This window comes from Arvicanthis niloticus, chromosome 3 (assembly GCF_011762505.2).
Source record: "Arvicanthis niloticus isolate mArvNil1 chromosome 3, mArvNil1.pat.X, whole genome shotgun sequence".
In the NCBI taxonomy this organism is placed as follows: domain Eukaryota; kingdom Metazoa; phylum Chordata; class Mammalia; order Rodentia; family Muridae; genus Arvicanthis; species Arvicanthis niloticus.
Window position 1 is genome coordinate 111,839,281 of NC_047660.1, and position 24,023 is coordinate 111,863,303.

Here is a 24,023-nt window from a genome sequence, read left to right on the forward strand (position 1 = left end):
TTCTCAATGCATGAGAATAGACGTAGATTTCCAGGTTCCCGTGGAAAAGTGCGTGATTTGGCAACAGAACCTGTGAGTTGGCGCTTCCCCTTCAGACTGGGCGGTAACTCTCACATTGGGCATAGCTCCTCTCTGGCATCCTTCACTCAATTACTTTAGCAGGCTAGTCACTGTGGCCACCTAAGGATACCATCTCGGTTGCTCAGGCAATGGGATGAAGGGCTGAAAGCCCAGATGCTCCGAATCCCCTTGACTGCCTGTTGCAGGTGTTGCTGGGAACATCCCACCCACTCCAGCCTTTCCCGGAGCTCTGTCTGCGAGAGGTTGAAGTCACTGCTTGGAAGTGGTTAGCAGAAATATGTTATAAAATGTCCCTCTCCATCCCGGAAGGACCAGTCCTCAGGCCAGAAGACTAAAATGGGTCTTGTCCTTACAAGTACATGTTAGGCCTTTATTCTCAACAGCTAGCCCCATCGTCAGATTTATTTTTTCAGTGTCTTATATAATGTTACTCTGGATTGAAGGACCCACTCTATCGCAAGAGGGATGCAACCAACGGGCCTACGACCATGAGCTCTACTTGTACCACGCAGAAGCCACTTGATGACAGTGCAGTAGAATGACTCCTTGAAGACACAGCCTAGGCACTAACTGTTTTTAAAACTAAAATACATAAGGGAGGGACCATGTATTATGGCTCACAATTCAGGGGGCACAAATCACCATGGAAAGACTGGCATGGATGTAGGGCAGGGAACAGTGAGACAACAGGAGCGGGCCTGGAGCAAGAGTGAGATTGAGGCATGTCCAAACCTTGGAAACAGCATCCTGAGATTGATAGGAGCAGGATCGCTCCCTCCATGTCCAGGCCTGTATGTCCAGGCACATGTAGCCCTTCTTCTACACCTCCACCCTCCCCTGGCCCTAGAAGGTCATGTAGCCAGGTAGCCAGGTTAAACTTCCTCTCTCCTTATAAGGTCATGTCCAGAACCCTCAGCAAGTGAGCTCTGCCAAATTTCTCTTGCATGAGGGCTTCATCAGGCTCTGGTCTTTGTAGCCTTGAAACAATCTTCCATCTTAACTGTTATCACTATTTTTACCACTCTATTAAAGCTGCCCTTTTCTCATTCAGGCCACCTCAGCAGACAGATTGGGAGTCAAGAATGAGGGTAAAAGAGGAGCGATAATTAATGAATTTTATAGTCCGAATGTTAAAATCTGGGCTGTAACTCTTTTCAAAACCCTCCTTCATGTAAGGTTTTCCAGAAATCCAGAAGTGTTGAGACTCTGTGGTAGGCTGGAGAGAGAATGGGCCTGAAGTGTGCACTGAAGCTCACTGAGCTGTGATGCTATAACATGACTACCAACAACTCATGCCTCAAGTCTTCACTGAACTTTGCCCATGTATAATGGATAACAGGGGTAGCCTCCTGAGACGCACTAGGAATTGCATCGTGCACATTCCAGAGCTAACACCTGAGTGGCACAGGGATATATATATGTCCTGTTCTCTTGCCTTAAGATAGCAGACGGACTGTGGAGCTCAACTTGGTTTGAAGTTCCTTCCCACAGAGGGAGAATTCTAAAGCTGAAACACATTCTCACTTAGCTTGTTCCCTGCTGTGGTTTGAATCAGATGTACTGGCCACAGGTATGCATGCTGTACGTACGCTTGGTCTCCAGACAGTAGTGAAGTCTTAGTAGGGTGTGGAAGCTTCAGGAGTGGGACCTCACCCAAGAAAGTAATTCACAGGGCGTGAATCTTTGAAGTGTATACCAGGGCTCTGATTCCTGCTGATTTCTTTGCTTCCTGGTCCACAGAGATGTAAACAACCCCCACACCACATTCCGACCACAAAGATTTCCCCTCTGGGATGAACTGAGACCTTTTGAAATGATGAAGCAAAATAAATCTTTCCTTCCTTAAGGTGATTCTGTCAGGAGTGTCTATGATGATGCTGAAGTAATGAGCACATACATCTTTCTTTACTCTCCGTCTCCCTCAAAGATGTCTCCTGAGGGCGTAACCTTAGTTAATCACTGCACAAAGATCCGAAGGACACGCTCTTTTCTGAGCTGTAAAAGTAACTTCTACTCTCCTGACATAATCGTCATCTCAGTTTGCCAACATAGGCCTAGTCCTAGAAGCTTCTAGCTTCCATACAATCTTATCTAGGCCTAGAATGTTTTCAACTTCTGACCTTTACTGGTGAACAAAGGTGTGTACTAAGGGAGTGTCAGTACTCCAGTCAGAGAGATTAAATTAAAGGTGTGTGCCAAGAGCTGAGCCACACCACAACTAGAAACAGGTTTTTTTTTAGTCAAGCACACAATCATGGGATTCACAGTGTGATCAACTATCCTGCAAGACTGGGCTGTCCTTAGACCAACTCCCAACCTGTTGCCTTCTCTCACACTGTACTAAAACTTTCTCCTGCTTGGTTTATGCTCGAGGATAAGTCATGTCAGTTTACCGAGGGTGTAAACCTATGGGTATGGAAGACTCCATCATTTTCATTGAGGATTTTTTGCAGAAGTCCAAGACCCTTTGTATTTTGAAAGCTCTGAAGGTCTAAAAGCTATAGAAAATAGAGCCCCCCCCCCCCCCATTGCTCACCAAGTGAAAGTTAAACTAATTGCCCAGGAGTCTGAACACATTCTCAATAAACAACAGGGAACTTAGGCAGGTATGCTTGTTTCCTTTTGTAGATTTTTGCTTTTTGTAAACGTAGATACTTCATTTTATGTCTATTGACTGTATAAAATGATGGATTTTGTTGTGATGTTTTCATACATGCATATAATATACTTTGACCATACTCATATTCTCTATTTCATTCTCGTCTCTCTTAGAGACAAAGTTGCTTGAAATTATTTAAATTACTTCTGGATTTCCAACTCACACTGTTCATACACATCTTGAGAAATCTATAGTAATGTTCTTTGTATAATAAAGTTCTTATTTCAATTTAAAATCCTAAAAGAAAAATTCTTAAGATGTTGAGTTTAAAATTAAACAAGAATTTTCTGGGCTGGAAAACTGGCTCAGAGGTTAAGAACAATGTCTTCTAGAGGACTTGGGTTCAGCTCCCACCTTCCACATGGTGGTTAATAACGATCTGTAACTCCAGCTCCAGGGGATCTGACAGTCTCTTCTGCCTTCCATGTGCATGAGGCACACACAAACATACATGCAGGAAAAAAAAAGAGCCATATACACATAATATAAATAAATATCAAAAAATTAAGAAATATATCAATAAAGTTTCAAGTAATAACTGTTAATATAGTTCTATCCTACGCTGTTGTACAAATTTAGTTGATTTTTGTTTTGTTTTGTTTTGTTTTGTTTTGTTTTGTTTTGTTTGTTTTATCTTCAGTTTCAAATGTTTCCAGGGATGAGAGAAAACTCTGTTATCAGGGGAAAGTCTCTTTCTTAAATATACCCTGTTATGTTTGTGCCTAGAAGTGTTGGTGCCATTATCAATGGTCCTTTCTGTCATTAAAACACTTTGTATGGACTCATAATACACACAGCAAGGGAGATAGTGTTATTTCTATTGACAGGAAGAACAGAGAAAGTATCTTAATCCTAAAGGCAATTTTTTATCCATTGGTGCTAAAAGTAATAGGTGTTGGTGTTTTTCTCCACCATGGTTCCTAAGGTTTTTGTTTGTTTTTTGTTTTTATCTTTTTTATATCAAGGTGTCATTCATTTTCCTCCAGGATTTCCTCTGGGAATCTGCAAGCGTTCCAAGGTTTGTATTAAAACCCATAGCATATTACTAACATAAAGATGGTCAATGTTTTACAGCCACTGTTTTGGAAGAGTCTATAAATGACACTTAAAATTGTCAAATCTCTCTCAGATTTAGTCAAAAGTGTTATATCATTTCTCTGAAATTTTTTTTTAAAGTTTAGAATTTTTTTTTCCTCAGTTAAATCATGATAGTCTCTGGTTTTTTACATTTTGTTTTATGTAGATGGCTTTCACAGTATTGTGAACACAATTTGGTTGTTGAAGAACCAAAAGTTATACAACACAATTTGGTTGTTGTTGATTTTCCAAAGGTCCTTTCTCTAAGTGATTGTTTTTTTTTTTAACCTAGTCTTAGAATGTTTTAAAACTCTCTCCTCCATATCTTCTCTCCTTCTCTCCTCCTCCCCTCCCTCTTCCTTTTCCTGAGAACATCTGTTTTGTCACTGTTAAGGAAGAGTGGAACACTCATGTGTTCCTGAGGAGGAGTCAGACACAATGACCCAGGACAGAGTGTGAAAGCCCAGGTGGTAGGAATCAGGAGCCCGTGGTGCAAACTGGAGCTTTAATGAGATGAGGGACACTTGCACAAGTTAAAAGGTCCACCCTCACATAGGCTTTTAGTTCCCAGGAAAAGAGCATTCCCACAGGAGTGATGCCCTGACTGTGAGACCAAAACCTGGGCTGAGTCAGGTAAATATGGAGGGGTGGCCTCAAGGTAGATTTCAAGCATAGTGCATTTGCAGAATGAGAGGCTGGGAAGGCTCCCACCTTAAGGGCAAGGTGAAAGCCATAGTTAAGGGCAAGGTGAAGTCCACAGTTAAGGCTAGTCATCACGGCAGTTGTACAGTAGAGGCTTGGCCACAGTCACAGTCTGAGTTGAAATAACAGAGGTAGCTTGTTATAGGGCACTGGGGACCAAAAGGTAGAAGGAAAGGATAACTACATATCAGAAGAGGGTGTCAGAGCTCCTAGAGCTGGAATTACAGACACTTAATTGTAGGAGCAGTCGGGGCTCTTAACTAGCACCCTCAAAGTCAGAAAATGGTTTATGTATTTTATCAATTTTAATTTAAAAGAAAAATCCACTCTACTATAACTAGATCATTCTGGTATTTACTTGAGATCCCTTTAGATGACAAGATATCCTGAGGCCACCCACTCTCTCCTCACACTCTTTAGTGCTCGCTTTAAGCTAAGTTAGGATCCTCTCCCCTGAGCATTTCAAAGGCCTCTTGCTGATTCGGCCCAGTGTTGTTTGTGGCTTAATCTTCACACAGGCAACTAAGGAAATCTTTGAAAAATAGAATCCAATTCTCACACTGTTCTGCCGGTAACACTCCTAAGGCCCCCCATGGCTTAGTGTCAAGTTTTAAGTCCTTACTGGCCTTTGCTCTCCCTCTGGAGGTCCAGCCAGTTTCCTAACTCTCACTTCCTGGTTCCCTTGTTATGGCCCCAGGGTACTGCTGCTCCCTGGTCCTAGCGGCATGGCTCTTTCCTTCTTCAAACTGACTTCTCTGTTCAAATGGAAAGGGGTGTTTCTAAGGATTCTGTTAGTCGACTCTATCTTCCTTCTTTTCTTTAGTTTCTCCAAGGACACTATGGCCCACTGAAAGGATCTTCTTTGTTTCCTGTGTAGCTTCCTTGGCTGGACAGAGACCTTGTTTCACACTTCGGTGTTACACTTCCATACCTAGAACTGATACAATATCACTGCAAAAGATGTACGAGTAACAGAGTAGAGGAACGGAATACCAGCCCTCGTCCGGTAGGGATGCCAAGTCAGGAGCACCCTCTAATTCCAGAATTTTGGAAGCTAAATCAAGAGTGTTACTCTTAAGTTTAAAGTCCCCCTGAATTATGTAGTGAGTGCCAGGCTAGCCCAGGCTATATTGAAAGACTGTACCTCAGTAAAACTAAGGAGAAGGAAGAGGAAAAGGGAGAAGAGGAAGAAGAGGAGGAGGAAGAAAGAAAATTTCCTGGGAAGGACTTTTTAGCCATGTAAACATTTTCCATTCAGTTTTGCTATGTAGGCCTGGCTGACCTGAAGTTCACTATATAGAATTTCCTACACACACACACACACCAAAACACACATACTCACACACAAACATAAACATGAGTGTTGTGCTGCTGTGAGATTATTTCCCCCAGTGGCAAGTTCCTCAAAATATACCCATTGTTAAGTGACATATGGTTGTAGATGTGTATGTATGTATATCTATAAGTAATGCAGAAGTATTTGAGACTAATGAAGCACAGTTACACTATCCTTCAGAAAGTCAGGCATTGCGTGCATATGTATATATATAATGTATATATGTATGTATATGTAATATATATTATATTACATATATATGTGTAATATAATATATATATATCCTCATACATCTTCCCTACCCCATGAGCCTCCCAGAGCCCCATTAATGCTCATAGCCAGTTTTATACAATTAGTTGCACAGATTGAATAGTTTGACAGAAGACTCACTCAAGCAGGGTTTGAGAAAATAGAACAGTTATGCATTGTCAGAGCAAAGAGAGATCAAATTCTGTGGCGTGGGATGTTTTCCTCTAAAAAAAAAAAATTGCAATTCCAGCAGTCTCACCCAAAGGCGTGGTGGCCCTGTCACCAAAAGGCAATCTCCTCAGGCCGAGGGACCGGTGGGAAGACAAATTGAAAGTGCCGGCATGGTTTGTCTATCTGGAGCTCCTTAGCCCTGTTTCCATGAAGCATAGATTCCCAACAGACTCCCATCTCTCCCCGTCTTAATTTCAAAGGAGCCATCAAATTGTGTTGTAAGCATTGATGGAGAGCTGACAGGACTTCACTCTGTAGCCCAAGTTGTCCTTAAACTCCAGGCAGTCCTCTAGCTGCCTCAGTATCCCCAAGTGTTAGGATTACCCAAGGCATGCTATTAATGCCATGTGAGGCTGAGGGTGAATATTTATCGGCTACAGAATTCCAGTTCCCTGCGGCAGAAATCAGTGGCTGAATGTGGAGGACAGGTCAGAAAGGATGGGCTGGGGAAGCTCTCATTTCAAAAGAGAACGAAAGTAAGAGGTTAGGATTTACATTTTTATTATTTAATCAATTATTTACAGTGTATTTCTTAGGTGTGTGTGTGTGTAAGCATGTGTATATATGTGTGTGAGCATGTGTGTATGTGTGTGTGTCAGTGTGTGTAATCATGTATGTGTGTTGCTGTGTGTAAGTGTACCTGTGTGTGTATATGAGTGTCTCTGTGTGTGTGAGCATGTGTGTATGTGTATGTGTTGGTGTGTGTGAGTGTGCCTGTGTGTGTGAGCATGTGTGTATGTGTGTGTGTTGGTGTGTGAGCATGTGTTGGTGTGTGTGAGTGTGTCTCTGTGTGTGAGTATGTGTGTATGTATGTGTATTTGTGTGTGTGAGTATGTCTGTGTGTGTGAGTGTGTCTATGTGTGTGAGCATGTGTGTATGTATGTGTGTCGGTATGTGTATGTCTGTGTGTGTGTGTGTGTGTGTGTGTGTGTGTGTGTGCGTGGCTCAGTTGTAGAATGCTTGCCTAGTAAGCATAAGTCCCTGTGTTCAGTCTCCAGCACAGGAAGAGTAAAAATTAAAGTAAAAAATGTAAAAATATATAATAGAGATTTTTCTTCTCTCATTCTCAAATCCCCACAGTCTTGAAGATAAAACATGAAATTGCCTAAAACCTTTCAAAACTGCCAGATGGATGCAAAGCCTGGCATGGCTGGCCTTAAGGAGAGGCTGTCATGTGACTTCTGAGTAAAACTTGGGAACCCTGACACCATGGAATCAAAATCAGGAAAACAGAAAGTAGCTTTCACTGAAAGGACTAAATATCAGCCGAGCCAGACGAGCAAAGCCGAAACATTTTTCATGAGTAGCCTGGAGGTTTTATTGACTTTGAAAATATTCATGCTTCTGATTTTTCAAAGTCTGCTTATCATGGAATGCTTCGATTTTGATATCATGTCCAGGAATTGGCAGATAGGGGCACTTTGTCATTTACCACAGGACATGAGCAAATACATTTTTAGAGTAATTTAAAAGGAAGTGGAACCCCCTTGGAGTCATTTTCCTGAATCCTCATCTTCTTCAGACCTGATGAGAGGGCACTGGGCTGGCAGAATAGACTGGAGAAAGTGAAACATATCTGACTGTGATTTATATTCAACTTCATTGTTTCTTCAGATTAAAGTGGGCATGTGTATTTGGCAGTGTGGAAAAGCAGAGAAGCCAAAAATAGAGCTGAAATACAATTTTGTCTTACATTTGATTTAGGTGAAGTACTTATTCAATAATATGCAAGGTTTCAAAGATGATCAGAATGTAATATGGGAAGGGCAGGTAGATAGTTGGAAGCTAAGTATTTGGGATTGAGCAGAAGAACTAAGCATGGATTCTGACTTCAACACTACTGGCTGTATGACAAGGTACTACTTGATACTGCTAAGCCTAATGTTCTTGAGTTATAAACAGGGCTTGTACTATCTCATTGTAGGATTCAAGCAAACTGGGGTTATTCATAGGTAGGGTATGTATGTAGATAATACACAACAGTCAGTCACTACTTCTCTGACACCATTATTCCCAAATGCATTTCTTTTGACTTTGGCCTCCAAATTCAGCCACTTAAGATTCCTGCTCCACAGGGGAAGTGGAATCCTGCCAGGATTACTATAGAACATCTTAAGAATCTTCACTCTTAGCCCAACATGGTGGTGCATGCCTATAATCCCAGTGGATGGGGAAACTGAGGCATAAACAGGCTTCCCTGGAATTTAAGGACAGCCTGGGCTATGTACAGATAGATCAGCCTAAGCAACAAAGTGAGGCTTTCTCTTTTAAACGAAGAGGAGGGAAAGAAAAGAGAAGAAGAGGAAGAGGAAAAGGGGGGAATACTAACTTGCATCTGAATTGAGTTCACTGTCTCAGGATGGGGAAGAAAGGCAGGAAGCTGAGCAGGCAAGGTATTTATTGAGCAGCAGGGTGACAGTTTCCTGCAGTAGGGAAGAGCCTGGAAGCAGTTTAGAGCAGTGACTTCTACATCCCAGGAGTGCCAATCTGGTCCCACACATGGGTAAATTAGATCTCGAGCTGGGGTGAGTCTGATTGATTAATTTGACCATATGTGTGAAATTCTAGATGAACCAAGTCAAAGAGAAAGCCCCTGAAAAGCCTTCCAGTTGACGATGTGGGGTGGGGTTGGGGAGAGTGGACACCAAGAACTAGAAAGTCCAAAGGACAGAGGCTAATGATTAACTGACGTGATAAGTCGGGTCCTTTGGATTTTAGTCCTTGACAGCAGATAGTTTATGGTAAAACTCAGGACTCTTGTTGGAGTTGACTATGGGTGCCATCCAGAACATAGAGATTTTTTCCCCCCTTGGGCCCATGACTCCAATTGCCTAGTACCTATTTTGTATTAATATCACATTATTGATGATGGCCCCATTTAGAACCTTGCTGGTTGACAACTGGATCAAGGTATAACAAGAGTGGAACGTTTGGCAACTCCAAAGTACTGACATTTTCTCTTTCCATAACAAGCTTTAAATAAAAGATAATGTACTCGCTGATGTTTTCTCTCTTTTCCTAGTTACACTCTTTGCCCTCAAATTTGTAAAAAACCCACCTTTAACATCAGAAACCAAGTCTTTCTTCACAAAGGCCTCCATGAAGGGCCGCTGGTTCCCTTGCTTCTTTGGTTGTTAGAAATGATTGCTGACTCGGTAGACATGCAAGATGGACCTTGGCCAAGACTCCCACCCCTTTATCCTTCTGACTAACTGCCTACCTCTAGCAGGTTGTGAAGGCCAGAACACAAAGCTGTATTTGACCCCAGTTCTTCTGCAATTCTTGTGAAATGCTTTAATCACTTCCCCTTCTGCTCCGGCAACATCCTTTCTTGTGTTCTTTCAAAACCTTTGCTTTTGAAATCACCTCATCCACCCACTTTGAAACTATGCATAAAAACAAAAGAATTCCCTTTCCTCCTCCTCCTCCTCTTCTTCCTCCTCCTGCATTTTATCTAAATCATGTCCCAGACCCCGACTGCCATGTTTCCCCTGACTCTACTCAAGGATATCTTAATTACATTCACGGCTCCTCTATCTCTTCAGCCTCTTATCTTTCTTTATCTCAGTACGTATCTAACCTGGGTAACTGTCTTCTGGTGAACTTTGCCCCTGCACAAAATATCCATTCCTGGCCACAGAGATTTGGGTCTCTACACTTCACTCCAAATATTTATCTTTGCTGCTATGGAAGTTCCCTAGTGTTCCTGTGAGTTGACATCCCAAGATTTATTTTAGTGAGTAGTTTCCCCTCTCCATCTAACTTCATGCATGCAATCTAGTATCCTATTTAAAAAAAAAAAAAAAAAAAAAAAAAGATACTGTCTATGAATGATATAGAAAACAAAGGAAGTTTTTGATTTATTAAATCTTCCTGCAGTAAACAAAGACTCTGAGTATTTTACTGAAAACACAAATAACTAGCAACCTCAAGTCCGTGCTCATAAATCTCATACTACCAGTCCTGCTTCCGTGCAGTGTCTGTATTTCCCTGACCCTTGGGAACACTATGAACTGCTGGCATATTTTTCCCACCAAAGTATTGGTCTTTTCCTTATCAGAAAGTACTTCCTTCCTGTCTTCTGGGTTAGTTAGGATGTTTTTCTTAGGTAGTTTCTGCTTTTGTACCTCCTTTTCTCCTAGAAGGCTTCAGCAATCTATGTTCCTCCCCCTCTGCAGAGGAAGTGCCTTGTGGCCCATGTGGAGAGCCCGTGCCTGACAGAGACCGTGAAGGAAGAACATGTACACTTCTGCCCGCCACACTGGCTGTTTTGGGTTCTTTGAACATCCCCATATCTCATTTTCATTTCTTTAAAAACTTAGATTTCTGCAGTATGCCTGTCCAGAAGGATGTCTGCCAAGTCACCAGTGTGGGAGGCAATTAGTTCCAAGTTGACAGCATGCTGAATACCTTCGCTTGCCATTTTCACGTGGGCAACTTGTTTGAAAGCAGAGACTCACTGTTTCCCATCTATGGCAGATTCCTGTGTGAGTCGGGCTTCTGCTGCATGATGCTCAAACACCTCTGGGAAACCCACTTTCAGTTCCTGTGTGATGTCTACTTGCTTGTAGGTTTTCCAACATTCTCTAAAGCAACATTTAGAATACTGCCAAGTCCTGAATCAGACCTTTCCAAAGCATACCCACTGAGGTTTGTGCACATCTATGCAAACATTTGCAGTGATATTCAGGACAAATATAAAAAGTGAGTTTTAGAACATTAGTTTTTGGTTTTTTTGTTTGTTTGTTTGTTTTTGGGGTTTTTGGTTTTTTTTTTTTTTTTTTTTTTTTTTTTTTTTTTTTTTTTTTTTTTTTTTTTTTTTTTTTTTTTTTTGCTTGTTGCCTGGCCTCCTCTTTCACAGGAAGGGAAGGGAAAAAGATGTACTGCATGCTTTCCATTCAGGATCACAGCTTTGTCTCAGCAATTTTTCAAATCATGGTGTCAGCTCACTTTGCACATGGAAAAATCAGAAAAATGAAATGGTTCAAGGTACTGAACTGAGCTCTCACCAGGGTCTCCTGCTCAGGGCTGCTATGGGATGCATACCCTGAGGGGTGTTTCCCCACCTCTTTGTATCAACTCCATCCAGAACAACTAACAATGACTTATCCTGGGTCTGGAAAGAAAAGAGAGCTGTCATCTTCCCAAGCACAAGAGAAATAGCATAAGTAATAAATTGCTTTTAGAGCAGTACATGAGGTAGACTGTAAAATACAAATAAGTTAATGATTGTGTTTAATAAATGAAAGCACAGACATTTTTCACAGTCCTTTTTTAATGAGGGTTCTAGTCAGTATTTTGAAGTGTTCATTCTCACATCTGCTCCACATCTGTAGTCTGTCTACAGCATTATGTCTGGTGGCAATGATGAAATCACATGATCTCTCTCTACTGAAAGGTGAATCTAAGAGGTCTTTCTACTGGGCATGATGTTAGGAATCAAGAGGGTATGGGAAGGGGGTCTGAGCACAGCATAGAGGCCCACAAATCTGGAGAGAAAGTACCAATGTTATAGATAGTTCAGAGGTTTTCCAGGAAACAGAACTTAGGACATACTCTAAGATAGATATGTTTCTCTGTTATCATGTTATGGGTGAAGGTTAGACAGTATTCCATCATCTGTATGTAAACTGTTTTATCTACAATTGATCCGTTCACTAACACCATCAGGATTTTTCTTAAATCCTTTTCTGTCCTGTTCTGTTTTAACTTGTGAGAGGATAAACTCTATTACGTTTGTTCATGTTGGAAAATGAGTTAAAGAGCTATCAGGTTCCAGAATTGGATCTAGACCCAACCTGTAGGGTTGGGCAAAAGGTCTCTTTGCTTTTTCTCCATAACTTCTGACTCTTCCTTATATTCTGACCATGAAAGCTCAATTATCTAATTATCTTAGTGCCTAGATTCTTAGGGTGTTAAGTGACACAGAAAAAGAAAATGACAGTTGTAGGTGAAAGTCAGGTTTATAACTACTCGCCTTGAGACTGGAAATAGTCACAAGAGGGTTCATATGTAAGAAGTTGAGGCAGAAGAGAGAGTTTCAAAACGATGGGACTGAGAAAGACTAAGGAATTGCTGAAATGGAAAATGGGACAGGGTCTCCCATGCTGAGTATAAGCACACCATAAAACCCGAGGTAAGAAAAGAGTCCTGTTATCATTTTGTTATTAGCTCAGTGAGAAATCATTCAGACTCAGGACCTTCAGAATTTTAAGATGTTTAAATTTTCCGTTATTTTCAGCCACCAAGTTTATGGCCATTTGGTATCGCAAGCATAGGAAGCTATGGAGTACTCTGTTCTGTTAACCAGTTATAAAAGTATGAAAAAATGGGCTGATAAGGATACATGTATTTTAGATAATCATAAAAATATTGCTGGTGCCTAAAGAAAGTTTTAATGCAGCTAATCTCTAAAGGTTTTTTTGTTTTGCTTTCCTTATTAAAGGAAATAGAAGCCAGGCATAACTGTGTGTGCTGTGGAGCCTAGCAAAGGTGGGCCAATCTCTGTGAGTTTAAGGCCAGTGTGGTCTACACAGCAAATTTCAGACTAACCTGTTCTACATACTGAGTTTTAGGTCAGTCAAGGCTATACAGTGATCCCTTGTTTAAAAAAAATAAAGTACTAATGGTTCATTATATCATCCTACGTTTTGATTGATTGTATTCGCTGTTGATATAATTTTAGGGTTTTTGGAGGGACTGGTTTTTGTTGTTATTTTTTGTTTTGGTTTGGTTTTTCGAGACAGTGTTCCTCTGTGTAGCCTTGACTGTCCTAGAACTTGCTCTGTAGATCGATCTGCCACGCTCTGCTTCCCGAGCGCTGAGATTAAAGGTATGTGCCTCCACTGCCCTGTTACTTGTATTTCTGTTTGTTTGTTTTTGTGTCTACAAATGTGTATAATAAGGTTTGAACTATTTATACTTGTGCAGATTAAAACTTTTCCAAAGACGCTGTCAAGCAGAGCCATGGTTATATTAAACTAACATTGGCAATGTCTTCTTGTATAATGAAATTTGAAAGACAAACATCTAAACCTTCCCTCTCATGACTGGCTGAGAGAGCCTTTGGTACTGGTGTATTTCCACTGGAGACTATTAATGCCACATCTTCACAACAGATGATGTGTCTTCTGTCTAGGCTTGAAATAAAAGCTCTCTGTGCTTCTCACAGGGAATTATGTGAGCATTCTTGGTTCTGCTGAGCACAAGGGAAGTCTTCTTAGTGAGGGATAAGACCAGACTAGTATTCACATAATGCATTTATGTGATTTTTAAAAAGCAGACTACAAATACGTACTAGTACTGTGCCATGAAATTCATATAGTATTGTTTGGAGTAAGCGTTGTATTTGATTCTACTTCAATTTTCCTTGTACTATAATAAAACTGACTCCTGATCTAAACTGTATGATGCCTTCTAAAAGGGTTTAGAAAGAGACAGCAGGGCTGGAGAGATTGATCAGTGGCTACGAGCACTGTCTGCTCTTCTAGAGGACCCAGGTTTGACCTCTAGCATCCATACAGTGGCTAAAAACCATCTATGACTCCAGTCCTAGGGGATCTGAACCCTCTGTGGACACCAGGCATACACATAGTGTATAGGCATATAAGCAGACAAAACACCCATACATATTTAAAAAAAAAAACAAAATAGAATAAAAATTTAAAGCAAATAATGAGACACTATTTTTAATTTTGAACACCCAAACAAATAGAAATTCTCCAAAGAGTTAGTTGAGTCGTAATTCTTTACTGAGTTAACCAAATGTTCAAAAAGGTAGTCACTGTAGACATTTTAATTTTGTTATTATTGAGTTGATCAGCTGACTTTCTAAGTTGGGAAAAGAAAGAATGTTTAAACCATACTGGTCCACACTGACTTTTTTTTTTTTTTTTTTTACACAGAAGCATATCTGTTTAGGGGTCCACTAGGAGACTTAGCTTAGCCAGTTGGAACAGAAAAAGAAATAAAGAAAAAATGGGGAGGAGAGTCATGGAGCTTCTAACCTTTTCAAGTTCTCTGGCCCACTTGCTTGATTGACCAGGCGCTATGTCAATGAATTTTTATTTTCTGGGATCAGGTGGGGGGAGAAAAGGCTTAAGTTTTTGTTGTTAGCATAATTCTGAGATTATTAGTGCCCATATAACTGTGTACTTTGCATATGCAGACACACACACTTGATCCGGGGCTTCCCTGTGTCAAACGTAGCATTTTTAATTTTTTTTTTTAAAAAGCAGACCATCGAGATAATGTTAACATGGAACTCCCTGTAGAAAAGAGCTTTGGTTTTGATTTCATTTAGTTATGAAAACAAATTTTAGATTCTGCGAATTTTGGACCATCATTCATACTTGTTCTCTTAAAACATGTTTCTGTCCTTACAGGCTTATAAGGAACGATGCTACCTGTGGCACCAGTATTGTGTTCAAACAGACAGGAAACACGAGGGCCTCCCCCCACCCCCCAAAAAAAATCCAACATTTAAACAACTGCCTAAAAGTTCTTGCACAGTCGAAAACTTATCTTTTAGCGTGGCCAGGCCTTCCAGCAAGAAAACTTCACCCATGTTTGGTGGATGCAGTGAGAGAACTCGGCCTCTGCTCCTCTTTGATGGACAGGGAGAACAGCTGGCAACAGTCATGGTGTCACATACCTTCAAAACTGGATGACTGACCTGAGGTTACCTCTCTTCTCTTCCAAGTTAAGTGCATCCAATCTCCTCAACCCTTTCATTTCAGTTCCGTTTGCCAATGCGTCACTGTTCTCAGTCTCCTCTGAATCTTTCAAAATTGAGGAGCTCCAAATTGAAAACTGTTTTCTTGTTATGCTACAACTAGTACTGAGTAGGGAAAGTACCATCTATTTGTCCATCCACTCACTGGCTAAGAGATCATGGAGAGTGTCTTCCCGATCTCCACTCCAGACATACATCAAAGGGACCAGGTGCATCTTGCCACTAAAGTTGCTGTATTTAAGAGAACACAAAGCAAGGTTTGTCATAAGGTCATGACTTCAGTAGTGAAAGGGTTTCTTAGATGGGAGAAGGGTCAAATGCCAGGTAACAAGCAATGTGTGCTTAGTTAGCTAATCCATCATCTATGAAACCTGTTTTTGCCTTGTTATGTACTTTTTATCAAGTCCTGCCTCTCTATATGCCTATGCATATGCATGGGCATATGTGTGTGTGTGTGCATGTGTGCATGCATGTGTGTATTCATGTGAGACACGTAAAGTATTTCCTTATAGGCACATCTTTTGTTAATCTTAGAAAATGTACACAAGTGTGGGGAGATCAAGTCAGCCTCAGGTGTCCGGTGTCAGTCCTCACCATCTACCTTGAGACAGAGTCTTCTGTTTCCTGCTATGTACTTCCAGGCTGGTCCAGAAGCAGGGATTTCTTTCTCTCCATCCCTTCTCTCGCTATAGGAGCACTGGATTACAGAGCATGGTGGGTTTGGGGATTCAAACTCAGCACCTCACACCCGATGAGAAGACTAAGCTGTCTTCTTAGCCCCTCTTTTTCCAGTTTTAAATATGCATAACTTCTTCGTTAAATCTTCCATTTTGCTTATTTTGTTTCAAAAAAGAACCAGACTCATGAAATTCTCCACATACTAAAGTAAGAAACTTATTGTTTAAAGCGGTTCCTCTAACTCCCACTCTTAGGGTCTCAGTTCTGTCTGGTTACTTTGTTCCTTCCTTTTATCACTCCATGTTGCCTATTGTTTCTCTCTCTGGCAGTAAATGTAACAACCAGAGCACAACGAAAACATCAAATAGGAACAATGACTTTAAGTGCATGTAACCTCCAAACTGTGAAGCCATAGAAAAGAAAGGGAAAAAAGTTATCAAATGATAAAAAAAAAAAAAAAAAAAGACACAGCACCTTGGACTGAAATTTTCAACAGTGTAAAATTTGAGATGTTTTTCTTTCTGAGATGAGCTGTGAGTTATGTTTCATCAGAAGTAAAGAAGTTACTTTTGAAAATTGTCTCCACAGCTTAGGGAAGAAAGAAAGCCTAGATTCCCTACTTCAAAAGGAGCTCTCTCTTTATTAGTGTGTCTACTTTAGAAATAAACCCGGAGTCAGAGAGGATAGACAGAGCCTTTCTAATTCAGACAAGCAGCAGCAGGCAGGCCGTCACTGCCAACCTGCTTGGCAAATTAGTGTTCGAAAATATTATGTCTCAAATGTAGGAAGTCTGCAGGCGGAATGTTTGCGGTGTTATCAGACAAGAATCTCTGTGTACCTGGACTCGGTGTCCACTTCTCTTCAAACCCAAGGCTTCGCACTGAGTTATGTCAACATATGACTCAAAAGGGCCGGAAAGGGAAAAACAGGCACAAAGAAGGCTGTGGAGACAAGCGCAAATAAAAACATAAGCCAAAGTAAGCCTGCTTGTTCTGAGAACTGGGAGCGCTTCTTTTTAAACCAAAGGTGGAAAAAAAAAAAAAAAAGTAAATGGACTCTATCCCTTCTAATGACCTTTGTCTCATGTCAGGGGGATAAAAATATACAAGGAATATTTTTGCATGTGTATAATATTCTAAATGATAAGTAAAATTTCCTTTTAATCCAAACTATTTCCAGAAAATGCTAGTTATGGGGTATGGGACATGGCTCGTGTAAGCGCTTGCAGCAAAAAGAAGCCCTGAGTTCAGTATCTAGAATTCACATGAAAAAGCCAGATGGGGCAGGGCACACCTGTAATCCTCAGAATGGAGCTCACTGGACAGCCAGCCTAGCCTGACTCTGAAGCTCCAGGCTACTAAAGTGACAGAATCTAAGGAACTCTATGTGAGGTTGTCTGCCAGTCTCCATGTGCACATGCATGGATGTGCATGGACATGCTTGCACACACACCCCTCCCCTAGATATTAGTTATGCATAGTATAGTCTCTAAGCTCCACCACGAATTGGCGCTAATTTTCCTGAGCAGTCTATATTCACAATTCTTCCAATGTTAAAACAATGAGAGGTAAATGATGGACAGCGACTGGTCTCCTTGCTAGCATGAACCTTGCTGAGAAGCACTATGCAGATAGCAGGCGCTAATATTTGCCTCAAATATTATGTGGTTCATCCTAGTACCAAGCACACTTCCTTGTTTACATGAACTTATGTGTGTTAAAGGAATATTTTTGTAAAATAGGAACCCTAATTTCTCTTACTATGTGGCCAAAATTACGACCACCAGAAGTACTGACTACAAAGAAAAATACCTTAATTTTCTTTCTAGCATACAATAGTAATGATATCTTAGCAAAAATGCAATTATTTCTGTTTGCTTTTACGTGTCACTGTTGAATAAAGGCTATGAGCCTGCTGGCCAGAAACTGACTTGAAAGTGACTTTTAAATAAAGCACAAAGCTTACTGTGTGAACACAGGAAAGACATTTCCATAGCTATATGATGAGCTAATTCCAGAGATGACTAGAAAAAGGAAAGAATGATCAAAATACTTGGAAATTTTTTATCTGCTTTGCTTGACAATTTAGAAAACCCAATGTTCTCTGCCTTAATATACTATGAAGTTATGCAACAATCTGCAACACATATAATAAACTCCTCAGTCCCAATTTGTCTGGCTCTGAAGATACAACTGATCACATAAAGATGTGAATGTAAACGAGAGTCCTGAAGGACTGGATTTGGGTGGGCAGATGGCAAACTTTATTCAATTAAGCAAGATTGACTTCAGCATTCAACCAGGAGTTTAAAATCCTAATTGGAATCTAACAAGGCATTTCCCCCCCCTTTTATCCTCAAAAAATTAAATGTAATATTTTTCATGTTCTATTATATCTTAGGCAAGGTTCCTAAATATTTCACATATGTTCCTAGTAACATTTTGTACTCAGAAAGGGTAATGAAATGTTAGTGATTGTGAAATGCTAACGATCCAGGCATGCTATGTAATAACAATTCGTGTTTCTCAATCTGATAAACTGAGAAGGTCAAAAAAAAATGTGACTTTTCTTATTTTAACCAGACAATTATGGAGTAAAATGAGCTGCTAGCGAGTCCAGTGTCTTCTCTACAACTTTTATTATAGAAGTGGTTTAACAACTTGAAAATGAAGAGACAACAGTGAACTAGATGAAAGGCAGAATCTATTGCATGTGTAGAATGTGCCTAGGTTAGATTGATGCAGAGAAGACCAGCTTTCCCATGCTGGCAGCATCAGAACTGAAGCTTCCCTGTGTTAATATCCCACTAGCTCGATGCACACTGGATGATAAAGTCAATGGCTCCCAGAACTCATCCTCCCTGAGGACTCTATCTATGCACTGATAACAGACTGGAGCCTTTATGTTTACAAGATACATTGTGTAAGATAGTATTTGCATCAGAGTAGAAGTTTATTTGGTGTTTTGAACAACTATGCTATAACATTCATGAGAACATCTCAAGAGAAGAAGAAAGAGGTTTAAGACAAATGTGGTGGGAAGGAAGACCAAAATCACCAGAGGGTCATGTAGATCTAATTTCAAGTTCTAGAAACTGGAATATCTCTTGGTCAGGACCCAAACAGATCCCATTTTTGAGGTGGCTGCTATAGAACAAATGAGAAGAATTTCTGCCTGTGGAAAAAGAATTTCTTTGCTTTGCCTGTGGAAAAAGACTTTCACTTATGATGTGGTTCCCTACAGACACTCAATGTTGCTTTATAGTAGGTACCTGGATACAAGGATGGGTGGACGAGTAAGTAAATGGATGGATGAACAACACCTTGAATGTTTGAACACTACCCAGAACAAACTCTACCCTTTATACATTGAGAAGAGGGGTTGAAGGGAGTAGCCATTACGTTTCTCCAACATAGACGGTTTAAACAAAAAAATAGGGGTTTTACTAGGTACCCCTGGCTGGCCTAGAACTCACAAAGACCTGCCTCTTTTTGCCTCCTGAATGTTTTGATTAAAGGCCTGTATTACTATGCCCAGCCTCTAACATTGTCTTCATACTATTCTTCCCTCAAGTAAGAAGAGAGCTACTGGGAGTGGCCAAAAGTAAGGATAGCCAGGGAACAGTAGAGCTATATAGGATTGATGCTGACAAGAGAGGCTTAGGAATTTCAGTCTCAGACATTTCCACTTCTCCATTTCTTTCTACCCAAACCAGGGATTTCGTAACACTCTAATTTCTTAAACAATGTTCACTGAATTTGTGGAGGTGATCAATGAGATTATTACTTCTGCTTAGGTATTTAATTTAATTCATCATCTGAGGTAAAGAGAACTGCTCACCCTGGATGGGTTTCTATATGTGGTATTAATTATGTAATCTTGCAACAGCTTCTCTTACCTGAATTTAGCCTTTTGATATCTAAGAAAATTCGAGTGTGTGTGTGTGTGTGTGTGTGTGTGTGTGTGTGTGTGTGTGTGTTAAAGACAGAGTTTCTCTGTGTAGCCCTTGGCTACCCTGGAACTTGATTGGTAGATCAAGCTGGCCTCAAACTCAGAGGTGTCTCTGCCTCCCAAGTGCTTGGGTTTAAGTTGTGAGCCACTAGGCTCAGCTTTCAAGGAAATCCCTTACCAATTACAAATTCATGTTATAGAATATAATGAAGTGCTTTCTTTTAAAACACATAGTAAGGCAAGGTAAGGTGGTACATGCTTATAATCCCAGCACTTGAGAGACATATGTATGTGAATATCTGTGAGTTCAAGGCCAGTCTGGCTTACATAATGAGTTTCAGGCAATCTAGGTCTATATTGTGAAACTCAGTCTCAAAAATAAAACATCTAAGACGAGGTAGACGGATGGCTCAGAGGCTTTAAATGCTCATTGCACATTCAGAGGACGTGGGTTTGGCTCCTAGGCTCCACATCAGGTAGCTCACAATTGTCTGTAACTTCAGCTCCAGGAAGATTTGGTGCCTCTGGCTTTAAGGGCACCTGTGCTCACAGGCACGCACTAGAGTGCCCCGGCGCCCCCCCCCCCGAATTTAAAATAATAAGAAAAAAAATCTTTTAAAAGATAATAAAATATATAGGGCTCTTAAGTACAAAGTTTTCACTTGTAATAACCAATTACTTGAAGAAAAATTGAAAATGCAGAAAAATCAAAGAAATATGAATTACCAGGAATTATCCATTCAGTTTTCTATCCCAGGAATGACAACAGCAAAGTTAGCTCTAACAGAGTTCAGGCTCCTTTCTTTCCTGCTGAGATGCTGTTCCCCGAACTTTGAAGTTAACTGGGGCCATGTGGTTGCATTCCGGCCATTCACTACAGATGGAAGTGCCGTGTCTTCACTCACGCACCAACTTCTTCGCTGACTAATACAGGAAAGCCTGGGTTCCCAAACAAAGCCAGCAAGAAGAGCAACCTCCCAAACCTGCCCTGGACTCCGATACAGATCTTAAATAAGCACTTGATGTTAAGCCTCTGAGACTGAAGAGTTACTTAACATAGCTCAAACTCAGCTACACAAGGGTACTCATTAACCCTTTAGTGTTATTTGTTTTTCAGTCTTTTTTTCAATGTATACGTTCAATGTGGTTGTGGCTGGATGAAAAAGTATCACTTTGCATTGTTGTTTTATTTGGCAATTGCATCATAAGGATTTTTTTTCTGTGTTATAAACTCCTTATAAATATAACTGAAAGTTTGTTGTTATGATTTTTAATTATGTGTATGTGTGTGCCTGTGGAGGGGGAGGGTATTCCCACGCGAGTGCAGATTTTTGCTGAGGCCAGAGATGTTGGATCCTCCTGAAGCTGGGGTTGGAGGTAATTGTGAGCTACCTGATATGGGTGTTAGGAAGTGAACAAGGGTCCTCTGAAGGGACACGGCATTGCTCTTGAGCACCCATTTCATAGCCCTGTCATTTTAATTACACCTTATGTAATTATACAGTGTGCCTTATGGATGTGAACATATTCTATTTTACATAACTAGAATCCTGGTTTTAGGTGACTTAGTTCTATTCACATTTCACTGTGATTGTATGACCATTTGTGTCACCTTTGCATCTTCTTGAATAGATTTTTAAAAATAGAATCACTAGGTGAAAGAGTATAGACCATATATATTAAGTATTGGTTCAGGTATATTTACCAAGATGAGACACAGACACTGCTTTCCTCAAAGGCAACAAAGCTTGCACTTTTCCCATTAAGTGATTAGTTAGCGTAGTTACCACATCTTCACCAGTATCATAAATTATCATAATAATCAGTTTTAACCAAAATTTATATTTTAAACATTAACAAGCCAAAGGAACGTTGTACTATACTGTCTGTCGACTCGACACATAATTTGTTCAAGAAATGGAGCCCAGGCTCACTGTGTAGGTAAATTTTGGTATGTGAAGGGCAGATTCTTTCCGTACAGAAAACTATTTTAATAAAATAAGGAGTTCAAAAATCTATCAGAATGAAGGCAAAGGACGGGAAGCTAATATTGGCATAAGATCCAGAAAAATGAATCGGAAGCCTGTCATTCAGACAGAAAGACAAAGGACATTCCAGATGAAGTTCTCAAAGTGCAAATACATATAGACATAAATAAGAGGCCACATGAGTGGAGAAACAAGCCCACTGGTGTTTCCAGAGCCTGGGATGATGGCGCAGAAACTAAGAGAGGAGAATCAGCAGACTGAGGGTCCAGATGGGACAGAACGAGAGCTGGGCTTTATCTTGTAACTGATGAAAAGAGAGACATGCTCATAACTGAATTGATTTAAAAACCTGAAGCAACTTTTGTTAGGTCCTACCACTTTATAGGTACTATTATATTTGATTCTAAAAACAGCTCATGGCATATACAACTGCAGAGTAAGCTATATTATTCACATTTAAGAGATGTCATGTTAAGCCTAAGTAGCTGCACTGTGTCACTCAAGTTTTAAAAAGAAGTTTGAATTCCAGCCTTTCTGGTCTCAAGGTCTGTATATGCTCTTCTCATTTTGGTTTGTTGCCTCCTGTGCTGTGGCAATATGGAGGATATGTTGGGAAAACGATAATTAGACATCTTTGGAGGTACTACCAAATTTGGGGTTGGAGGAAGAAAAGAAGGAAGAAACAAAGGAAAGAAATCCTCAGCAACCCTGAGAATAGGTAGTATTGCAAAAGGCAACACCACTGAAAGGAGATATTCAAAGAACGGGACTCACTGGACTGAACATTTTAGATACTGGTGGCTTCTCAACCAACTTCAAATAAAGTAGTAAAAACCAGATAGTAGTCGAGGGCTGGGAGCCAGATTCCAGTGACTTACAAAGCAAACAAGAACAGTTGTTGTAACTTTAATTTTTTTCAAGTCCTACTTTTAATAGTGGTTCTTAAAAGTTTTAACCTCCCTTGTAGCCCACCACCCACCCAAGGTAGTAGAAAAGAAAGAATATGGGGGTGGGGTGGGGGTGGGGAGTGCACCTGTTTAGAAAGGTTCTTTGGAGCAACTCCCATCTGTGTTGTCTGAAAATCGGCAGTTCAGGTCACAGGTTAGCATCGACAGCACGATCTACTTGCAAACACTTCACAGCTATACCAGCAGTCCAGTTCTATAGAGTCAGGATAGCAAACAGGAATCAGCAGTGGTGGCACTACCTAGCAGAGACAGCCAGGCCTCAGCCTCAGCAGGAGTCAGCAGGAGGGACCAGAAGGAATGCCAGGAGATGTTCTCAGCTGTGCCTCTCTCAGTGAAGCAGAGATCAGAGAAGACTGAGACCAACAACCATTACACAGCCAGCTCTACCTACAGGCAAACCGAGCTAGCCCCCATTACTCCGTTGAATCCTTTTTGTTCTCCCTCCAAACATCATGAATCCTCCATGAGTTTTGCCTCAGCATGTGCATCTGTCTCAGCTGACATCACTTTGCCACGTGACCTTTCATGTACTTGCCTTAGCAGAATATCTTCTCTCATATGTCTACCTCAACTAAACATTCCTTCTCGAGTCTGCTCTAGCCTTTCACCTGTGTCCACTTCAGGAAAACACTCCTTCACATGTTTGCCACAGCAAAACACCATCCAATACAATTGACTTTCCAAAGAACCTTTCAGTTTCCACTCCAAGTTATGATAGAAATAATCCAAAAGTATGGTTGAAAACACTCCTGGGATAGGACCTCCAAGCCTTTCTTGTCACCACTTGGCCACTAAATCATAATACTTCAAGGTAACTATGATAACAACATTGGTATTGGTAGGAGTTAGAATCTACATCACGGGCTATAGTAATGTTAACTGTTGTCATAGAAATATTGTAGAGGGAAGCAACTGTACTAAAACAACAGGAAGTCATTGGCAAGAAAGCAAAGAAAAATCCTAGCTCCAACAAGATAGAAGCAGATCACTCATGATACAAAGAGTTGCCCTAAAATGTATTCTTGTGAGGGTGCAGAGATGATTCATTGGTTAAGAGAATTTATACAATAAAATAAATTAATGTATTCTTTAAGAATATAAACATGAAAATGAAAAGAAAGCCACAGAGTAGAAAAACACGCTTGTGAAACACATATCTGATAAAGAAAACTTGAAATGCAACCATGAGAACATAAACTTCTCATTTAAAAAACTGGGTAAAAAAAAAATATGAACAGGCACCTCTTCAAACAAGACATACGGATAGATAAGCATATGAAAAATACTCAACCTCATAAATCATTATACATTAAAACAACAGCATGGTACCATGGCACACATATTAAAATATTTTAAATTCATAACACTG